The sequence below is a fragment of the Panthera tigris genome, chromosome C2 (assembly GCF_018350195.1).
Source record: "Panthera tigris isolate Pti1 chromosome C2, P.tigris_Pti1_mat1.1, whole genome shotgun sequence".
In the NCBI taxonomy this organism is placed as follows: domain Eukaryota; kingdom Metazoa; phylum Chordata; class Mammalia; order Carnivora; family Felidae; genus Panthera; species Panthera tigris.
In genome coordinates, this window is record NC_056668.1 from 7,695,231 (window position 1) to 7,713,578 (window position 18,348).

An 18,348-nucleotide genomic window follows, 5' to 3' on the forward strand; every position below is an offset into this window, starting at 1 on the left:
GTGATGAGTGTCTTTGCTCTGCTAATGAGGTGACGCCTGACGGGCCCCTAAGTCACTTGAGGATGGCGGCTGGTCACCTGAAATACCGAGCCTCACCTGGGGGAGGGAGAGGAGGCTGGAGATTGAAGTCAGTGGTGTCGCCAATGATTTAATAAAGCTCAGGGGAGCTTCTGGTTGAGGAAGACGTTGACATCCCAGGAGGGTGATGTGTCCCGACTCCCCAGGGAGGGAGCCAGGAAGTTCCCCTATGTGCTTCCTTTTTACAAAAGACTGAAATAGAGCTTTCTTGAGTTCTGTGAGTCATTCTATCAAGTTATTGAACGTGGAGGGGTCATGGGAACCCCGGAATTTATAGCCAGCAGCGTGGTCAGAAATATAGGTCAAAAAAGCAGGTGGCCTGGGGACCCCTGAAGTGTGGCTGGCCTCTGAAATAGGGCAGTGTTGTGGGCAAATGAGCCTTTAATTTGGGGGGTCCGATGCCATTGCCAGGCGCTGAGTGGCAGAACTGAATGGCAATACATCCAGTTAGAGTGGAAACATTTTATATCATTTTTATTTCATATTTATTACATATATCATAGTTCAATTTCCCCCCTCACCAAGCAAGGTGCAAAACACCCTTAAACAGGTAAGAATTCTGGCAGTTTCGCTTGGGGAACCAACACAAGAAAAGCTACTTCAGAATTAAAGCCACTTATTTTCATTCATAATTATGACTTCTGAGATATTCCTAATGCAATTTTTGGCTCTTTTTTTGGTCAAGCAAGAGAAATATTGTTTCTACTCACATGAAATTAGAAACGGAGGTGGGTTTTTTAATCTTATTTTTCCTCTCATCTTTTATCCCAGGTTTTTCTGGTAGGAAAATTACTTAGAATTTAATCAATGCCTTCTTGATAACCTGGCTTTCTTGACAGCCAAATATAAAAGATAAATGAATCAACTTCCTGCAATTTTAAAAGGCAAACCTGCATTCTTTTGGGGGCCTTTACTTATGTCAGAACCAGCAGCATAAAAATACAAGAAAGGGCCAGATTTAAGAAGTCTGACAGATTTACTAAAAAGCATAACCATATAATTTTATAGGTACAGCCGACCCTTGAACAACACAGGGTTAGGGGCGTTGGCCCCCTGAGCCCCGCCCACACACAGCTGAAAATTCACATGTAACTTCTGATTCCCCCAAAACTTTACTAGTAGCTTACGGTTGACCAGAAGATCTGCCGATAACACAGTCGATTCACATCTATTTTGTGTGTTATGTATGTTGTATACTGTGCTGTTACAAGGTCAGCTAGAGAGAAGAAAATGTTACTAAGAAAATCATAAGGAAAGGGGCGCCTGGGTGACTCCGTCGGTTAAGCATCCAACTTCGGCTCAGGTCACGATCACACGGTTTATGGGCTCGAGCCCCACGGCGGGCTCTGTGCTGGCCGCTGGGAGCCTGGAACCCGCCTCGGATTCTATGTCTCCCTGTCTCTCTGCCCCTCCCCTCCTCATGCTCTGTCTCTGTCTCTCAAAAATAAATAAACATTAAACAAAACTTTTTAGAAGATCATAAGGAAGAGAAAATACATTTACAGCATACTGTATGTGCCTAAGTGGACCCACGCAGTTGAAATGCAGCGTTCCAGGGTCAAGTGCAGTACGTTATTTAACAGGGAACATGGCTTCAAACAAGTTTTTTTTTTCCCTTAAATATATCATTTCCTTTCAAATTTGCCAAATAAATTTCAATCCCCAAACATTCTCAAACTGCAATATCTCACCGTCATCACCTTAGTAACTACTTACGATGGTTCGACTTTACGATGATGCAAAAGCAATAGAGACCCTATTTTGAATTTTGAATTTTGTTCTTTTCCTGGGGACCTATAGGCGGTCGCACCTTCTTTCGTGGGGCTGGGCAGCCCCAGCCCCGGTGGCTCCCAGGCAGCTGGCGGTCACAACAGCAAACGCCCAATACGCTAGCAAGGATTCTGCAGCCGTGCAGCCATATTCAATCAATTACATGAGACATTCAACACTTTATTATCAAACAGGCTTGATGTGAGCAGATTTTGTCCAATCGCAGGCTAATAGACATGTTCTGAGCCCAGTTCAGGTGGGCTGGGAGAAGTATGCTGTTCGGTAGGATAGGTGTGTTAATGCACTTTCAACTTACGATATTTTCAATTTACGATGACTTTGTCAGGGTGTAACCCCTGTTATAAGCCGGAGACAGGTAACGGTGGTTTTTCAATGCCAGGAATTGACACGTCTAAGCAGCCAACAAAAGAACAGCCTTCAGTTTGAGGCAATGATGCTGTGATTTCAGTTCTAAAACCACAGACAGCTTAGCACAATTTGGTTCTCAAATGACCTCATCCTCTGTTGTTGTTTTTTTTTCCCCAGAGAAATGGTCCAGGCAAAATGTCAAATTAAAAGGTCAGATTGAAAAAAAAAAAAGTGGAATCTTTCACAAGTTGCTGCCAAAAGGATCCAGAACAACAGAAGGAACTGTAAACAAAAAGTTAAGACAAGAACCACCACATATCCGGTTGGCCCGGGGTGGATGAGATCACTTATCTGAAAAACCGTTCAAATGTTCAGACAATTGTAATGATACGAAGAAAGCTTTAGTGTTAACGGAGAGATAAAATATACCATAAAATATACCGGTGAAACGTGGACTTCATTTTTTTAGCTCATCAAGTATCTGTTTTATCCCATCTGTTAATATTTATAAGTTACTAACAAACCTTTGAAGTCTAATATCCGGTGGTTTAACCCTCTTATCAATGGGATACATAGCGATTTTGATCCCTGTCCAAAATGCAAAAAGATTCAGTATACATTGTCTACAGCCTTAATACCCATGCTGTAGTGGGGAGAAACATAGGAGGAGGTGAGAGCAAGTTTAAAAAAAAAAAAAAAATCAGGAATATTCCTCTTGAAATCACCTCCCGTTTTTTCCAGTGAATTGAAAAATATCGTTGTGGGGAAAGAAAATAAAAAGGGGGGAAACGCATTATGACCACACGGGAGACCCAAAAGGCAACTGGAGGGTGATGGGTGGGTCTGAGCACTATGGAGAAATGATGATTTGAAATTGGCTGTGTTGTAGGTTACTGTAGAGACTTCCTTGTAAGGGCATGATCGGGGGTCGTGAACGCCTCCACGGTGGCGTGGCGGGCAGAGCTCGCCCACACTTGCACTTCTGTGGAGTGAAAACACGGGATTCCCTCCTCATTCAGATGCCACTGGCTAATTAGGAGTCCCAGGGAAGGGGCCCTGCCTTCTAAGATGGCACGTTGTGTTCTATTAAGTGCCTCACCAGTCCCCGCCCGCCTTCCAGATGATGTATTCCACACCGCAGAGGCCCGAGGGATGGGGAGGCTGGTTTCCATGGAGATGTTCCGCAGCTTTGCTGGTACTCCCTACAGAAGGGAGACACTGCCCCAGTGCTCAGCGTGTGCACACGTACGAACACGCGCGTGTGCGCTCTCCTTGGCGGCACAAACTGGCTGTAGATAGCAAGACATGTGGGGTCATGAAAAGGGGCAACTGGGGTCTGCAAACTCAGGACCCGATTGGGGAGCGTTTTGCGGGGAAGAGACCTTTTTAAAGCGTCTGCAAGGTCTAGATTCTGTGTTCGGCTGGGGGTGAAGCGAGGTTGCCGTTTTGGCTGCATCCTGGGCACAGGCAGATGGGCTTTCTGCAATGACCCGTGTACCTGAGTGGGCAAGACTTTCTCCGGGGGGCTGAAGGGCCTGGCCTGGCAGGAGCCGAAGCCCAACCCCATTACCCCACCTCCCCAGGGGGCGGGGAGACCGTGGAATCACTTCCCAGAGTAATTGTCTGGGTGCCTCAGCATATCCGTATCGGACCAGAACAACGTCAGCAAATCCCTCTCAGGGATTTCTGGACCATGATGGGGGTTCTGCTGTTGGCCGACTTGGAAAGGGCTGTTCCAGCCTGCAGGGAATTTCTGGCCTGTGGTGGAAACTCCCTTGCCCTCTCCATCGAGAAAATGCTTTAGAGACACACAAGAGAATCTCCCCTTTTTTGGGGGGGAATCTGGTCTCCCCGTGGTCTCAGCACCCCCGTGTATTAGCTGTGTGACTTCGGGGAAGTTACTTGACCTCTCTGTTTTGGCATCTGGAAAACCAGATTGCTAAATTGGTATGTGTAGAGCGCTTGGTATGTGTCAGGGGCTTTTCCGAGCACCTTATTTTCTTGTTAATTCATCACAGCAACCCTCTGGGATGAATATGGTGCTGTGGGGGAGGAGCCTCAAGCACAGAGTGGTTAAGAAACTCGCTCAAGATGACACAGCTAGGAATGAACAGTCCGGATTCAAAGCCAAGCTCTATCCCCAGTCGCTTAGCCTCCGCACTGTAGCACCTCGTAGAAGGCTAACAACACTGAATCATAAAACAACTTGCCCAAAGGTACACAGCTAGCATGTGAGGGCTCTGGGATCTGAGCTCATGTATTCAAGCTCCAGAGCAGTCGGGATCAAAATTCTGAAAGAGTGGCAAAAGAAACCACCGTAGAAGAGTAAGTGGCCAGCGACCAGGGTTAGCGCGGTCTCTCTGGGGCTCGGCACGGTTGTGTGAGTCAGCCTGGGGAGGCAGGGAGCTTGCTTCCCTGGGGACCGGAGCTGTGGCCCTGCCCACCGCGCTCAACAGGGTGAGAAGGCCCCCGCCCCACGCCTCCCTCCACGCTCCGCATATGTAGCACCCTCCGCACCCCTTCCCTGGCAGGGGATCCGCGGTCAGCAGATGTCACTGCGAGAGCCACGGCGGAGCCCCCCTCTGCCAACCAGCCCCCCATGCCGCCCCCCCACCCCGAGGTCTAAGCCAACACTAACCGCGTCCACTGCCAAGACCACTTTGTAACCTCCGTTCGAGAATTCACACAAGGGCGATAGGAGAACGCGTGATGACAAAAAGCTAAACCAACTTGATCCCTACACGTATCATTTGTTGTCACAACAGCGTATATTCACATGGACTAATAGTAACACAGATATGGACTGGAAAATCGGTTATTACACCCGCAGCGCTTAGTACAAGTATCTTCAAACCCTTGACATAACTCCTCTCCCTACTGCCCGGGAAGGATTTTAGGGCTGGCGGTCAGAAATCTAAGGCCACCTCCTAAAACACCAGGGGCCTTATCTGTCGCTGGTCCCTGGGACACTGCGTGGCACAGAGCAAGGATCAGTGAAGGGGTTCTGGGAAGGGCTGGTACGGAGTCCCTGGGTGCTCCCCAGAGACCCTCCAGAAGGCCAGGTGGGGAAGCCAGTGCTGCTCTGGGCTTGGCCTCTGTGCCTGGCTTTGTCCCCTTCAGGGGGCCAGCGTGGCCAGCACCTTTTCTGCAGGTCACCTCAGATGCAGGGGTGGGGGCCGGGGGTAGGCATGGAGGGAGCGGAGCCCGCGTTCACCAAGATGCCAAGCTCTCCACACGTTGCTTTTGTTGCTGTCGGGGACTCACCGCCGCCTCCCGTGCCTTCTGCAGGGGTTCCGTGTGGCCCCTGTGAGACACCAGAAATATTCTGAAATGTTGTGTGCGTGCTCGAGTTTATTTACGTGATGGCGGTTGAAGCCAAGGGCACAACGCTTTTGTCGGAGCCCCCTAAGGGGAACAGTTCTGGAGAACTAAGGTCCCTGTTCCCTGAAGTCTGGGCTCTGAATATTCTTCAGAGTCAAAGGAGTCCTCACTACTCCACGAGGGACCACCCTACCTTCACCCATGCCTGCTCTAAGCCACTTGCCAATATGGAGCCAAAGCCCTTGCCATCCATCCAGTCCCCAAATTTATGGGGAACTGACTGCAGACTCATCAGCCCTGTTACTGACCCTGGGAGGCTGCTTTATAGACCTGCCTTGTCCACTGCAGAGCGGATGGGGTCAGGTGATCTCCCCAGAGCGCCAACCTTCCATGACCTTCCTGGAGGACTCTCCAAAACCCCATTCTGGAGACTCAGCCCCATTACCTGCCCCCGGTGGCTTATGGGGCTGGCAAAGGCAAAATCCGGCTGTCACATCACATGGTGTCAGCCCCTCCCCAACTTCCACATCCATTTTCTAATGACAGAGTCAGGTGACCCTTCAGTGAAATTCCCGGCTTATCTAATGCCAAATTAGATGGACATCTTTCTTTTTCCTCTTCCAGCTAGCCATTTGCAAGAAAATACAGACTCTCTGAGACTAAAAAATGCTTACTCTGCTCAGCACTCTGTTCTAAGAGGAACACCACCGTGACTCTCCAGCGTGACCAAGGGGCTAATGGGGTTGACAGAGTAAAGGTAGCCACGAGGATTCCCCAAAGGCTTGCGTGACAAGCATTTGCTTTATAATTCAGACAGCAATGTTACATTCTTTCCAATTTACCAGCAAGGAGGGACCCCGCGTTGGCCAATTTCCTTCAGTAATTCAGCTCTTCCGAGGTAGGAGAATATTCCTTTCCTTCTACCTGAGCGATAAAAATAGCCCTGCCATTCAATTATCTTGCCAAATTGGCAGTGTTGTGATTTATCCTTCTGAGACGCCTTTCTATTTGCAAAATGTTTTACCAGCGTTCCGTCTCTTGGCTAATTTCCTGTCTCCCTTTTGCAGAATCACCTTTCAGCCTTTCCCCAGGTGAGCGCTGCTGTGTTAACCACAGAATGGCAATGAACTCATTGCCTCCTGACATATCTGAGGCTAGGAAGAGGTTCTGCTAAGCCCCCAAAGATCATTTCAGTTCTAGTGCTGGGTACTTATCAGTGTCAAAGCACATTTCCCTGGCAATAAAAAAAAAAAAAAAAAAAGGTTAATTAGGACAAACTCTTGCAAATGTGTAAGAACAAGACAAACTTCCCAGTACAAAAATTGTTGAAAGACACACACAGGTTATGCACAAAAGAAGAAACACACACAGTTCTTGATCGATAGACATGTAGAAAGAAGGTCTGTATCAAAGACAGTGAAAGAAATGCGGATAAAATCACCACAGTGATGACTCTTTGCCTATTGAATGGGCGGAGATTCTTAAGTCTGACGGTATCTGCTGGACGGAAGTGAGGGAGACAGATGCTTTTCACTGCCTGTTGGTTCACAAGTGGATTATCCTAACCCAAGCGGCTTGGGCCCTGCGGATCAAACCTCAGTCTTGCAGTTCCCCTCCCCACACCTTGTCCTGCAGCTTTCGTTGGACAAGTGCCCAAAGAGGTGTATACAAGGTTGCTTATCTATAATGAAAATTTGGAGGGGCGTCTGGGTGGCTCGGCCGGTTGAGCGTCCGCCTTCGGCTCAGGTCATGGTCTCGCGGTTTGTGAGTTCGAGCCCCGAGTCGGGCTCTGTGCTGACAGCTCAGAGCCTGGAACCTGCTTCGGATTCTGTGTCTCCCTCTCCCTCTGCCCCTCCCCTGCTCACGCTCTGTCTCTCTCCCTCTCTTAAAATAAATAAATAAATAAATAAACACTAAAGAAAAAATGAAAATTTGGAAACAGACTGCATTTCCACCGATGAAGAATTAATTTCTTTAATTGAGATATAATCATTCAACGGAACAACCTGAAGCCCTTTGTAAGGATAATACATGTTAATGATCACAATATATGGAAATAGCCACACCAGATACAGTTGAGTGAAAAAAGGTATCGTGTATAGTGTGATCCTACTAGGAGAAAATTGTGTTTGTGTGCATGCGTGTGTGTGTGTGTGTGTGCACGCGTATGCATACACCCCCATAGGTGTCACTCATAAAGAAATATCTGGAATTATATTTACAGAAATGTTACATTGTTATCTCTGCTGGCAAGATATTGCGCTAGGCAGGGTAGGATATTCTAGGCTGCATGAAGAAATAAACCCAGGCATGACATGATGCGATACGATAGAAGTTTATTTCCCATTCATGTCAAGTCCAGATGATAGGACTGGCCACCTGTAGAGGGAATTCAGACTCCTGCCATTTCGTACATTGCCATCTCCAGTGTGGGAGCCCGCTGTCACTTTGCTGGAACTCTCCATTCTAGTCAGGCTGGAGAGGAAAAGAACGACTATGCAACATCACAAGGAAGGAAGGCTCTTACTGCCTCAGGCTCACGAGGAGCACCCGCCCCACGCACGGTCACGGCCCAAGCTAACTGCAAGGGAAGTGGGATGTCAGCACCTCCGTGTCCCCACAGGGAGAGGAAAGGCGGTGAATAGCCCAGATCCCAGATCCCAGATGTACCAAGGTCTTCACTTTTATATATTTTTTCCGTATTGCTTGAATTTTCCAAATGAGCTTCCATTATCTTTATATTCAGGAAAAAAATTAGAGCATGTTTCTTTTTTATAGAGTCATGGTCTCTTTTTTCAAGAGGAGAGAGAATAAGGGAGAGAAATCGAGATCACCGAATGCGGGTGCTCTCAGGCAGGCAGAGCCAGCGTAGCTGTGTATCTGGCTCTCATTCCGGGGGTCAGGTGGCTTCTCTCCTCGGGGGCTCCTGTCTTCAACCTCAGTCAACAAGCCCTCGGAGAAGGGAGTGAGCTCAGTCTTCAAAAACTCATCCTTCGGTTTTGATATCTTAGATCTCTAGGGCATAGGATGATATTATTGAACTCGGTGTTTGACATAGGGAAAAGTCAACCGCATCCTTAATGGAGTAGCCACTGTCTTTTTTTAAAGTGCACACAAAGCCCAGCACAGTCTCCTAAAAGGGAATGATTCATGTATCTCTGGAATGGAGCATGGGAAAACATACGAAGGTTTCCAGTGAAGTTTCCAACGGTCCGTCTTTTAGTTGTTACTCTTGCTCGTGACTTCTGTGTAAAGCAGACTGTGGCCCTTTCCCCCCGTCCTCAGAATTACACGGCAAAACTAACTTGATAACCCATCACTGAGATAATCAGCCCTTTTGAGGTCACGCACGGTATGACAGTGAACACTCTTAACATCATGCCCCCATGCCCTACGATCAGGTGAAGTTCACAGATTTCAATGCACAGTTACAACGTAAAGTCATCTCGCTCGCAGATGCTGTTTATTATTTAAGTCATGAAAGGATTCACACACCTCCTGTTAATCTTATCACGTGGCAAATGTGTGACTACCTTGAATTCTACAGAGAAAGATTTTTTCAGAAGGGAGAGTCCAAGGGGACATATTCTTAGACCTGCCAAGTGCCATTGATTCTCCCACAATCCTTGACCGTCGGAGTCACATATTTGCAACATTTAGGCTGGACAGACTCATTCCAGGGCTGAACTGTGGCATTTCTTTTTACTGGCTTAATTTAGTTATGGCAGGTAGTTTTCTGCTCATTTCTCTGAAAGCTGGGGGAAAATGGGCTAAATCATCCCCAACTACACGAGCAGTCACTCTAACGAAAGTAATTCTTCCAAAGATTATAAAACATTAGTTCAGCTACACTCAATGCTCTTGATATGTGGGACAAGCATAGGTCATTAGATCTTAAAACCTATTCCCAGATGCACAGATTGTTAGCAAACTTCAAAATAAGCCAATCCTCATAAAGATTTTGTGGAAAAATGGAAAAAAGAAATTGAAAACAATCTGTATTGCAACAAAATATTTTTTAAATTAATGTTTATTTATTTATTTTTTAAGGGGGGCGTGCAGAGAAAGAGAAGGAGACAGAGAATCCCAAGCAGGCTCTAGGCTGTCAGCACAGAGCCCGATGTGGGGCTCGAACTCATGAACTGTGAGATCATGACATGAGGCAAAGTCAAGAGTCAGGCACTCACTGTAATTTTGAAAGAAATTATGCCAAAAAGAAAACATCTTGCATATCTTATTAAAAGTTAGTTCCAGGGCGCCCGGGTGGCTCAGTCGGTTGAGCGTCCGGCTTCGGCTCAGGTCATGATCTCACAGTCTGTGAGTTTGGCCCCTGCTTCAGGCTCTGTGCTGATGTCTCAGAGCCTGGAACCTGCTTGAGATTCTGCGTCTCCCTCTCTCTCTGCCCCTCCCCTGCTCACACTCTGTCTGTCTCTGTCTCAAAAATAAATAAACATTAAAAAAAATTTTTTTAAAGTTAGTTCCATTTATTACTCCCAAAATAATAAAACTATATAGCCTACAAATATAGGCTTTTATCAAAATGTTTGTCAGCCACTTCATCTACAAAAATGAAGGCAAAAGGTATAACTATTCATGTTTCACTGCCTGGTCATACTATTTATCTTAGCAATTTATTATTCTCAAAAGGGCTAAAGTTACACTGGATTTATGAAAATAATATTTTTGTTCTACTCATCACAGAAAAATTTTATACTTGTGAATTTATAATCATTACAGTCAGTGACTAGAAAACAGGGATATTGAATTTTTCATCCCAGACTTGACTTATAAGGTAAATAGATCCTGGTCATTTTCCAAATCAAGTTGAAAGGCCTTCCTGAAGTTTGAAAGCTGTCTGATCAATAGATCCCCTTAGTGAGATCAAGGGAAGCTAGATCCGGAAATCCTAAAGACCTGGGTTGGGCTTTGGCTTTGCCATTTACTAAGTGATCTTGGATATGTATCCTAATCTGTGTTTTCATGGTAATTACCTAATTTTCAGAAAGGCAGATAAGAATACATGTGGCACAGGCTGTGGAGAGAACTGAATGGGATTATGTTGCCATCACCTGACTCATAGTAGATTCTTGATTGGCTCATTCTTTTTTTCCACCCTCCTTGGTTGACTAAGAGTTGAAAGATCTAAATGGAATTCTAGGTCCCCCACTCTGTTCCCTATGTGGGGTAAACCACTTCAGCTCTCTCCAGATCCCTCATTTGTAGCAACAGGACCACATTTCCATTTTTTAGCAGCCAGTTGCTGGGATTCCTTTCCATCTCAGCCATGACAGCTCACGTGGAAGCGGAAGACCCGTGTGCTGGGCACACATGCCTGGGTCTCTGTGTGCGAGGCTCCACACTAGAGGCACGTATTAGTTTCCTAGGGTGATCGTAAATTATCACAAAGTGGATGGCTTAAAAGAGTAGAACGTTCTCTCAGAGTTCTGGAGGGTAGAAGTTCAAAATCAAGACGTTGGCAGAGCCGTGGTCCCCTGAAACGCGTGGGAACACCCCTTCTTGCCCATTCCAGCTTCAGGTAGCCACTGGCCATTCTCGGCATTGTTCGGTTCATAATTATAGCCCTTCCGTCCCTGCCTCCCATGTCACATGATATTCTCCCTGTGCGTCTTCACGTTGTCTTCCCTCTGTGCACATTTATGTGTCCAAATTTTACCTTTGGTGAGGACACCAGTCAATGGATTAGGGCCCACTCTAATCCAATCTGACCTCATCTTACCTCGTTACTTCTGCAAAGACCCGATTTCCAAATAAGGTCACATTCACAGATCCTCGGAATTGGGGCTTGAATATATCTTTTCGAGAGACACAATTTAGCGCCCAACCAAGGGGGAATACAGTGGTTACAAAAGGCCCCTGGGGGGCTCACAACCAGAGAGATAGGCTCAGATAGCAAAAAGACCACATTCAGAGGCGCAAGCCCTCGGTTCTTATGCCCCGGGAGTGATACTTAGGCACTGAACGCCAACCCAGGAGGGAGACAGCACCTGAAGCTGACAAAGCATATTTTCCTTTTGCAAATATCGTTATCTTCATTAAAATAACACAATTTTTGAAATTCAAGCAGAAGAATAGGACCACCCTGGGACCCTAGCATCACTCCTCGGAGGTGAATTTTTTTGTCACATAATTTTTTTTTATTGAAGTATGCCATAAAATGTATGCTTCCAAATGTACAATTTAGTGGGGTTTTTTTGACATGTATATTCACAAAATTGCAGAATCATCACCGCTATCCGATTTCAGGACATTCCGTCATCCATCCTTCAGGATCACTCGACACTCCCCTCCCCACCCCTCCAGCGATCACTAATCCACTCTCTGAAAATCTGTAGATTTCCTGTTATGGATACTTCCTATAAATCGAGTTGTACAATATATGACCCTTTGTGTCTGCCTTCTTTTACTTATAATGTTTGCAAGGCTCATTCATGTTTATACATCTGATAGCTGGATAACATTGCCCTCCGTGCATGCACCACATTACATCCATCCATTAGGCAATTGATGGACATTTGGTTGTTTCTACTCTTTGGCAACTGTGAGTAATGCTGCTACGAACATTCTCATAGTAATTTTTGTGTGGACACATGTCTTCTGTTCTCTTGAATATATACGTAGGAGCGAAACTGCTGGACCGTATGTTAACTTTATGTTTAACTTTTTGAGGAACTACTGAAATGTTTTTCAAAACAGCTGCATCATCTTACAATCCTGTAAGCGATGAATGATGGCTCCAATTTCCCTACATCCTCAACAACACTTGTTACTGTCCGTCTTTTTGATGATAGGCACGCTGGTGGGGGGGTGTGGTATCTCAATGAGGTTTGATAGGGAAATGATTTGCATTTCCCTAGTGACTAATGATGCTGAGCATCTTTTCATGTGTTTATGGGCCATTTTTGTATCTTCTTTGGAGAAATGTCTATTCAAATCCTTAGCCTGCCTTTTAATCAGGTGCGGAGCGTTTTTGCTCACACAGATTTTGAGCCCAGAAATTAAAATTCAGAAAGGGAGATCTGGAAAAAAAAAAAGTGCAGGACAGACAACATGAGCTAGAGTTTTCTCTGAAAGCGTCTTCACTCACTAATGCCTCACCTCTTCCCTCTGTGCCCGGGCCACCATGAAGTCGGGTCAGGAGTTAAGATGAAAGAAGCCAGCCCAAAGATGAGCCCAGCGCAAATGCTGTGAAGGAAACAGAAGTGGGTAGAGTATTGTTATCTCTTTGAGTGGGGAGTAAGTGTCACGTGTTCATTTCAGTTTGCTAGGATACCACTTTCTTGTCACTCTGCCTCTGGTCTGTTGTCTGCCATGGGGCGAGGACACTGTGTCTCCACCAATCTCAGGAAGCAGTCATCAGCCACAGTGGTGAAGTCTATTACAAATCATCCCCCAAAGCAAATTGCCGTGATGAAATGCTGTCCAGTACTGTGCGAAGAGATCTTTCAGCCAATTCGAGTGGCAGGGATAGTGACAGATTTTGTGACTGTGGCCCAAGCAGACTGACTATAACCCATGAATCCTCTGCCCACTCTGGCCCCTGTGTCCCACAGACTTATTTCTATGGCGGAATGATGTCTTGTTCTATCAAGTACGTGTTGAGATCTCTCAGATGCTGTGTTATGGGACATGTGGATTCGAGGTCATAGAGTCTCAGCCAGAACTGTTGCCCGAAGAAAGGCACTAAAACAAGAAATGAAGTCTCACAGTCTAGTCAGCTGTTCTGTGGCCACTAAAGAAGAAGGACAGTCCTAGGCAGGGTGATGGGTTGGCTTTTTGTTCCCCCATCACATTCCTGGTCTTCTAACTGGCCCTAGAGAGAGAAATATAATTTTCAAAATAATTGTCAAAGGGTTGAAGCTTGACTAGCTCCTGCTGCTTTGACAACAAGGAGCAGAGAAAGTCACCTACTTGAAACTCAACGACCTTCCAGAGGTTTTGAAATTCTTACTGAGTCCGGTAGAGTGGAAAGTCCTGTAGGCACTCCTGGGTAAAACAAGTCAGGAGTGAGGGTCTGAGTGAGTGGGCACAAGACAGAGGAGCCCACTGGCCTCTGGGTGGGAGAGTCTAATGTCTACACCGACAAGTCATTGCTGCCATGTTGAATTGCTACTTTAACTACGGTAGACGCCGCATCTCTTCCTCCTGTGGATTTGTTTCTGAGCAGCTCTTTCTTGCCATGGTCTCCTATCAACCTTTAAATGATTAAAACATTCTTTTTAGTGGGACGAGTACAAAGCACCTAGATTTATGTTGTTTTCAGCCACTCAGTTTGTCGTAATTTGTTACAGCAGCAACAGGAAACTAGTATAGATTCATTCCCATATGGTCCCTGTGGCCGGAAATCTAAAATGGGTTGGCTTTGCTAAGCTCCTTGTGCAGATTCTAGGGAAGAATCCATTTTCTTGTTTTTTCCAGCTTCTAGGGCCACTTATCCTCCTTGGCTTGTGGCACCATTCTGCATCTTCAAAGCCAGCCGTGTAGCATCTTCAAATCTCTGTCTCTGTCTCAGTCTCTCTCTCCCTCCCTCCTTCTGTCAGCACATCATCTCTTCCTTTTTCTGATGATTTTAACTCTCCCTTATAAGGACACATGTGATTGCAGTAGGTCTATTCAGATAATCCAGGGTAACTTTCCTGTCTGGAGATCCTTAACTTAACCCTATCTGCATAGACTCTTTTGCCCTGTAAGGTGACATATTCATGCATTACAGGGACTAGGAAGACAAGGACATTTTGGGGACGTCTACTGTTCAACCAGCCAGTCTCTCAGAGCTGAACACCAGGGGATTTGGGGACTCTTGCCCTGCAAAAGAGTTTGCTTCTTGCTTAGAAAGCAGACCGAAGAAAGACCTTCTGATGAGTACGTGATGAAAGGATGCTTAGATACCTCATCCTTGCCTTGGTTGGTCCTTCTCACCAGAGGTGGTAATCAGCCCTAAAACCAATGCAAAGCCCTCAACATGCTCTGTGTCTGCGAAAAGCACCGAGGGTATGGTGTCAGCTCCAGCTGTACCATTCACAGGCCACATGATCTGGGGCAGTCACGATAGCTACTATTTTATTAGCCCACTTAGGGGTCAATATCTTTCATACCACAAAAGGTGACCGGGAAGAATCATTCTGAAATAATTTACATGAAGGGGCTTTTAGAAATAAAATGCCAAATAAATGTGGCTCGTTCAGGGTTATCTGCTTTGTCCTGACCACACCCCTATGCTTTAGGGGAAAGGCATGTGTCTCTCGTTCCGTGGTGGAGAGAAGCAGAGTCGGAGAACCAGGGTGGAGATCAGTTGTCCAGCCACTTGGCCTTTCCATGGTGGGACAGTGGTGGGGAGAGGGCGCGTTTGTCCACCAGCAGCTACAGTTGTAAGAGGCAGGTGCGTCCTGTGAAAAGTGCCCAGGGCGCCCCACAACCAAGCTTCCCAGATTGCTGCTTTGAATACGAGTGGGTGGAGCTCTCCGGGGATGGCGTCCAGGAGAAAACGCGTGGGCGGGGCCTGCGTAAAATCTTAGTCGTCTTCTTAGAGTTTTTGTAGGCAGTGGATGCTCCAAAGATGGTCATTTGGTGTCAAACCACAAACAACAACTGAGGCAGAAATTTGAGAGTCTGTGCAAAACGGACTCACACAAAATGGAGGTGCGCTTTGATGCAAAATATCCGGGAGAATGAGGCCAGGTAATTTAGAAGAGATCTTGGTCATCTGAGTCTGAGAAACTGAAAGGCTGAGTAAGGAAGTCGAAATTGTAGTAAACAAGAATACTCTGTAAGGAATTGGCTGCTTTTACCAACTGGTTCTGCCTTAAATATCAGCTCTCCCCGTATCACCAACATTTCTCTTCTCTGTCCCTCGTCAACCCCCAACCAACGCGTTAAATCCTTTATCGGTTCTGTCCCTCTGAGTCCCAGATGTGGTCTGGGAATCCGTCGCAAGTGGGTCACAAAGTGAACTATGGAGTGTTGCAGATGCAGGGCTTCATAAAGTCACTGACAGTGATCAGATTGGGGTCTCCTCTGATCTCAGGGGAAACCATTGATGTATGATGACCAGGCAGAGATGGGCCCCTGACAACCAAAGAGGAGGAAACAATGAGGAACGTGGCAAATGAGAAGTGTCTTCCAAGAGAATGATAGCAAAGGCCCTCGAGGAAATAAAGACCCTGCCCATTTTTGTAGAACGGACCCTCTGTATGACCCTCCTGATAAGCTAAGTGTATAAAATGAGGGCTGTCTGATTACTGTTTCCAGAAAAATCATGCAGAAGAAAAACACTTAATTCCTACTTTTTCCCTAAGAACTTGTGCATAGTTATAATTCTAATCAAAACCGCCATCAATAGAAGATTCTATAGTCTTACTTTCCTAGTTTCCATTTCAGTTTTCAATATAAAGTCCCAACAACCATACCTTTCTTTTCTTTGTATATATTTTGCTGTTCAGCATGAAGTTTTGGTCCCCCTTGTATGTCAGGGGATTCCCTCATGGGGTCTCCCCAACCTAAGGAGGGCTTCCTGCACTCTGTCTTCCCTGCCCATGATCCAGTGTGGGAGACATGGCCACCTTGGCGTGTCACCAGCTCATACCTCTTGGAGGTAAGAAGTCTACCACAGCTCCACGTAACATATCCTGCCTCAACCAGGTTCAAAGGCAAGACAGAGCAGGAAAAGGCTTCTCTCTCATTTTACCTCCACTCGTGTCTTTTGCTGACTTCCTCTAAGGATTGGAAAACACAGCCAACCCCTAGTTGTAAGGGAGGCTGGAAAAGTGGATGTCTGGCACTTGCAAACTCTGTTGTGGAGAGTAGACTGGTTTAAAAAAGAAAACAAAACAGGTAGAGAATGTCCATGGGTAGTGAGTCAATAATGTGGCCATCTTGTTTTTAGTGTTGTTATCATTGCATCGTGGAAATGCAATCAGATAAATTACTTATTCTGAAACTGAGTATTCCATTGCCCATTCACTCCAGATGGTGGGTTCCACACATTGCCACGATTACATAGGGAATCTCCCTTGCTTCACTCTTTATAATCCACACCCAAATCCTTCTGCCCCATGGTAGCTACAAAAGGCACAAAGGACAATCCGGAAAGGCCACTTATTCCCAACAGCGACCATAAAGACTAATAACCTAGGTTATATGGTAGGGAAAGCCACATGCGGGCAAAGCATCTTTGAGGAGACCCGATTAGGGTTGGGGTTAGGGGGTGGGGAATGTGGAAGGTCCTATTTTGACCTCCTCAAATCTCAGCATTAGAACCAGGAGGGGTCTCAGACCATCTCATTCAAGTACCTCACTTTGTATAGGGGAGAACTGAAGGTAGAGAGTGAATTAAGACCCCATGATTCTGAATGACATGAAGCTTGGTCCTGTCAGTGGCCACTCAAGTCAGGCTACTGGCCTTGAATTTGCCACCTTAGACTTCCAACACAACCAACTGTTTTTGCCCTTGACCCTGAAGTCGAGCTGCCCTTTGGGTTCACAGGCTTAATCGACTTTAATGGATTAAACCTTTTTAATATCCCTTTAATTTTGCTTAGTTTCTAATGCACCAAGCTCCTAAGAAAGGTTTGCTTATTTGTCTTGACAGCATTGTAGCCTTTTCACCTCCATGCAGTGTCCATAAAAAAAAAATGAAGAAAGATCTAGAAGCAAACTTGGGTTGGGTGGCCAGTCACCGTTATGTTCTGTCATGGCAGATTCCTGGTCTTTGCCATGTTGTGCTTGGCACGTCGTCCCTTCACCTCAGTCTCCCATAGAATCTATAATTTTTCACCTTTTAAATGCAAGGGGCAGGATGAGACTATGTCAGACTACATCAAACAGGGAGAAATCCCAGAATGCCTCTGATGTCCCGAATGCATAAGGAAAATTCCTTTACCCCTTGTGCCTCCATTTCCTCATCTATAAAATGGACATTTTTATAGTGGCCATTGACATTTTCCCCCACCTTCTTTAGACTAGGTGTAATTTACAATCTCCTGTCTAGGATTCCATGTCTGTATTATGAGCTACTTGAATCTAAAACATAGTTATGTTTGAACTTTAGTTGCTCTGTCTCCTACTTCATATCAGTTGTGTCTGCCTCTAAGTGCCAGAAAAAATGGGGTTTTACATGGTCATTACTAGACCTCTTACCCACTCACGAACAGAATGACATTGCTTCTAATAGATGCCCACTGCCTTAATGTTTTTTTAATTTTTTTAATGTTTATTTATTTATTTTGAAAGAGAGAGAGAGAGTTTTAGCAGGGGTAGAGCAGAGAGAGAGGGAGAGAGAGAAAGAATCCCAAGCAGGCTCGGTGCGGCCAGCACAGAGCCCGACGCGGGGCTTGAACTCACAAACCATGAGATCGTAACCTGAGCGAAAACCAAGCGCCGGACGCTTAACCGACGGAGCCACCCAGCCACCCCAGTTTTTTTAAAAGGTTGTTAAACAGCAGAGACAGAAGCTCAATTTACCAAAGTAAATACCTACAAATAAATACACACAAAATAAATACAAACTCCCACTGCAAGTGGCAAGTGGCTGAAAAGTAGTGTGTGATAATTAGGAAATAATAATTAACATTAATTAGGTATTTTCGTTTACCAGCCTCTGGTTTAAACACTCCATCTGTACTGTTTTGCCTACTTGCTCTAACAACTTTTTCAGGTGGATATTATTTTATTATGTGCAGTTTATAGATGAGGAAACTGAGGCATAAGGAGTTAAGGAATGTTCCCAAGGTGAAGCAGTTAAGGAGTAGAAAATCTTGGGGCGCCTGGGTGGTTCAGTGGGTTAAGTGTCCGACT

The 18,348-nt window shown here is 45.8% G+C and overlaps 1 long non-coding RNA gene across 1 annotated transcript in view; it reads left to right on the forward strand.

Annotated features, from left to right (window-relative positions):
- Positions 1-2,533, forward strand: part of LOC122230617 — a 28,683-nt gene extending 26,150 nt beyond the window's left edge. Inside the window, exon 3 of the long non-coding RNA XR_006207622.1 lies at positions 2,395-2,533. This is a non-coding gene — a long non-coding RNA (uncharacterized LOC122230617). The remainder of the gene's footprint in view (positions 1-2,394) is intronic.
- The last annotated feature ends 15,815 nt before the right edge of the window (positions 2,534-18,348 follow it).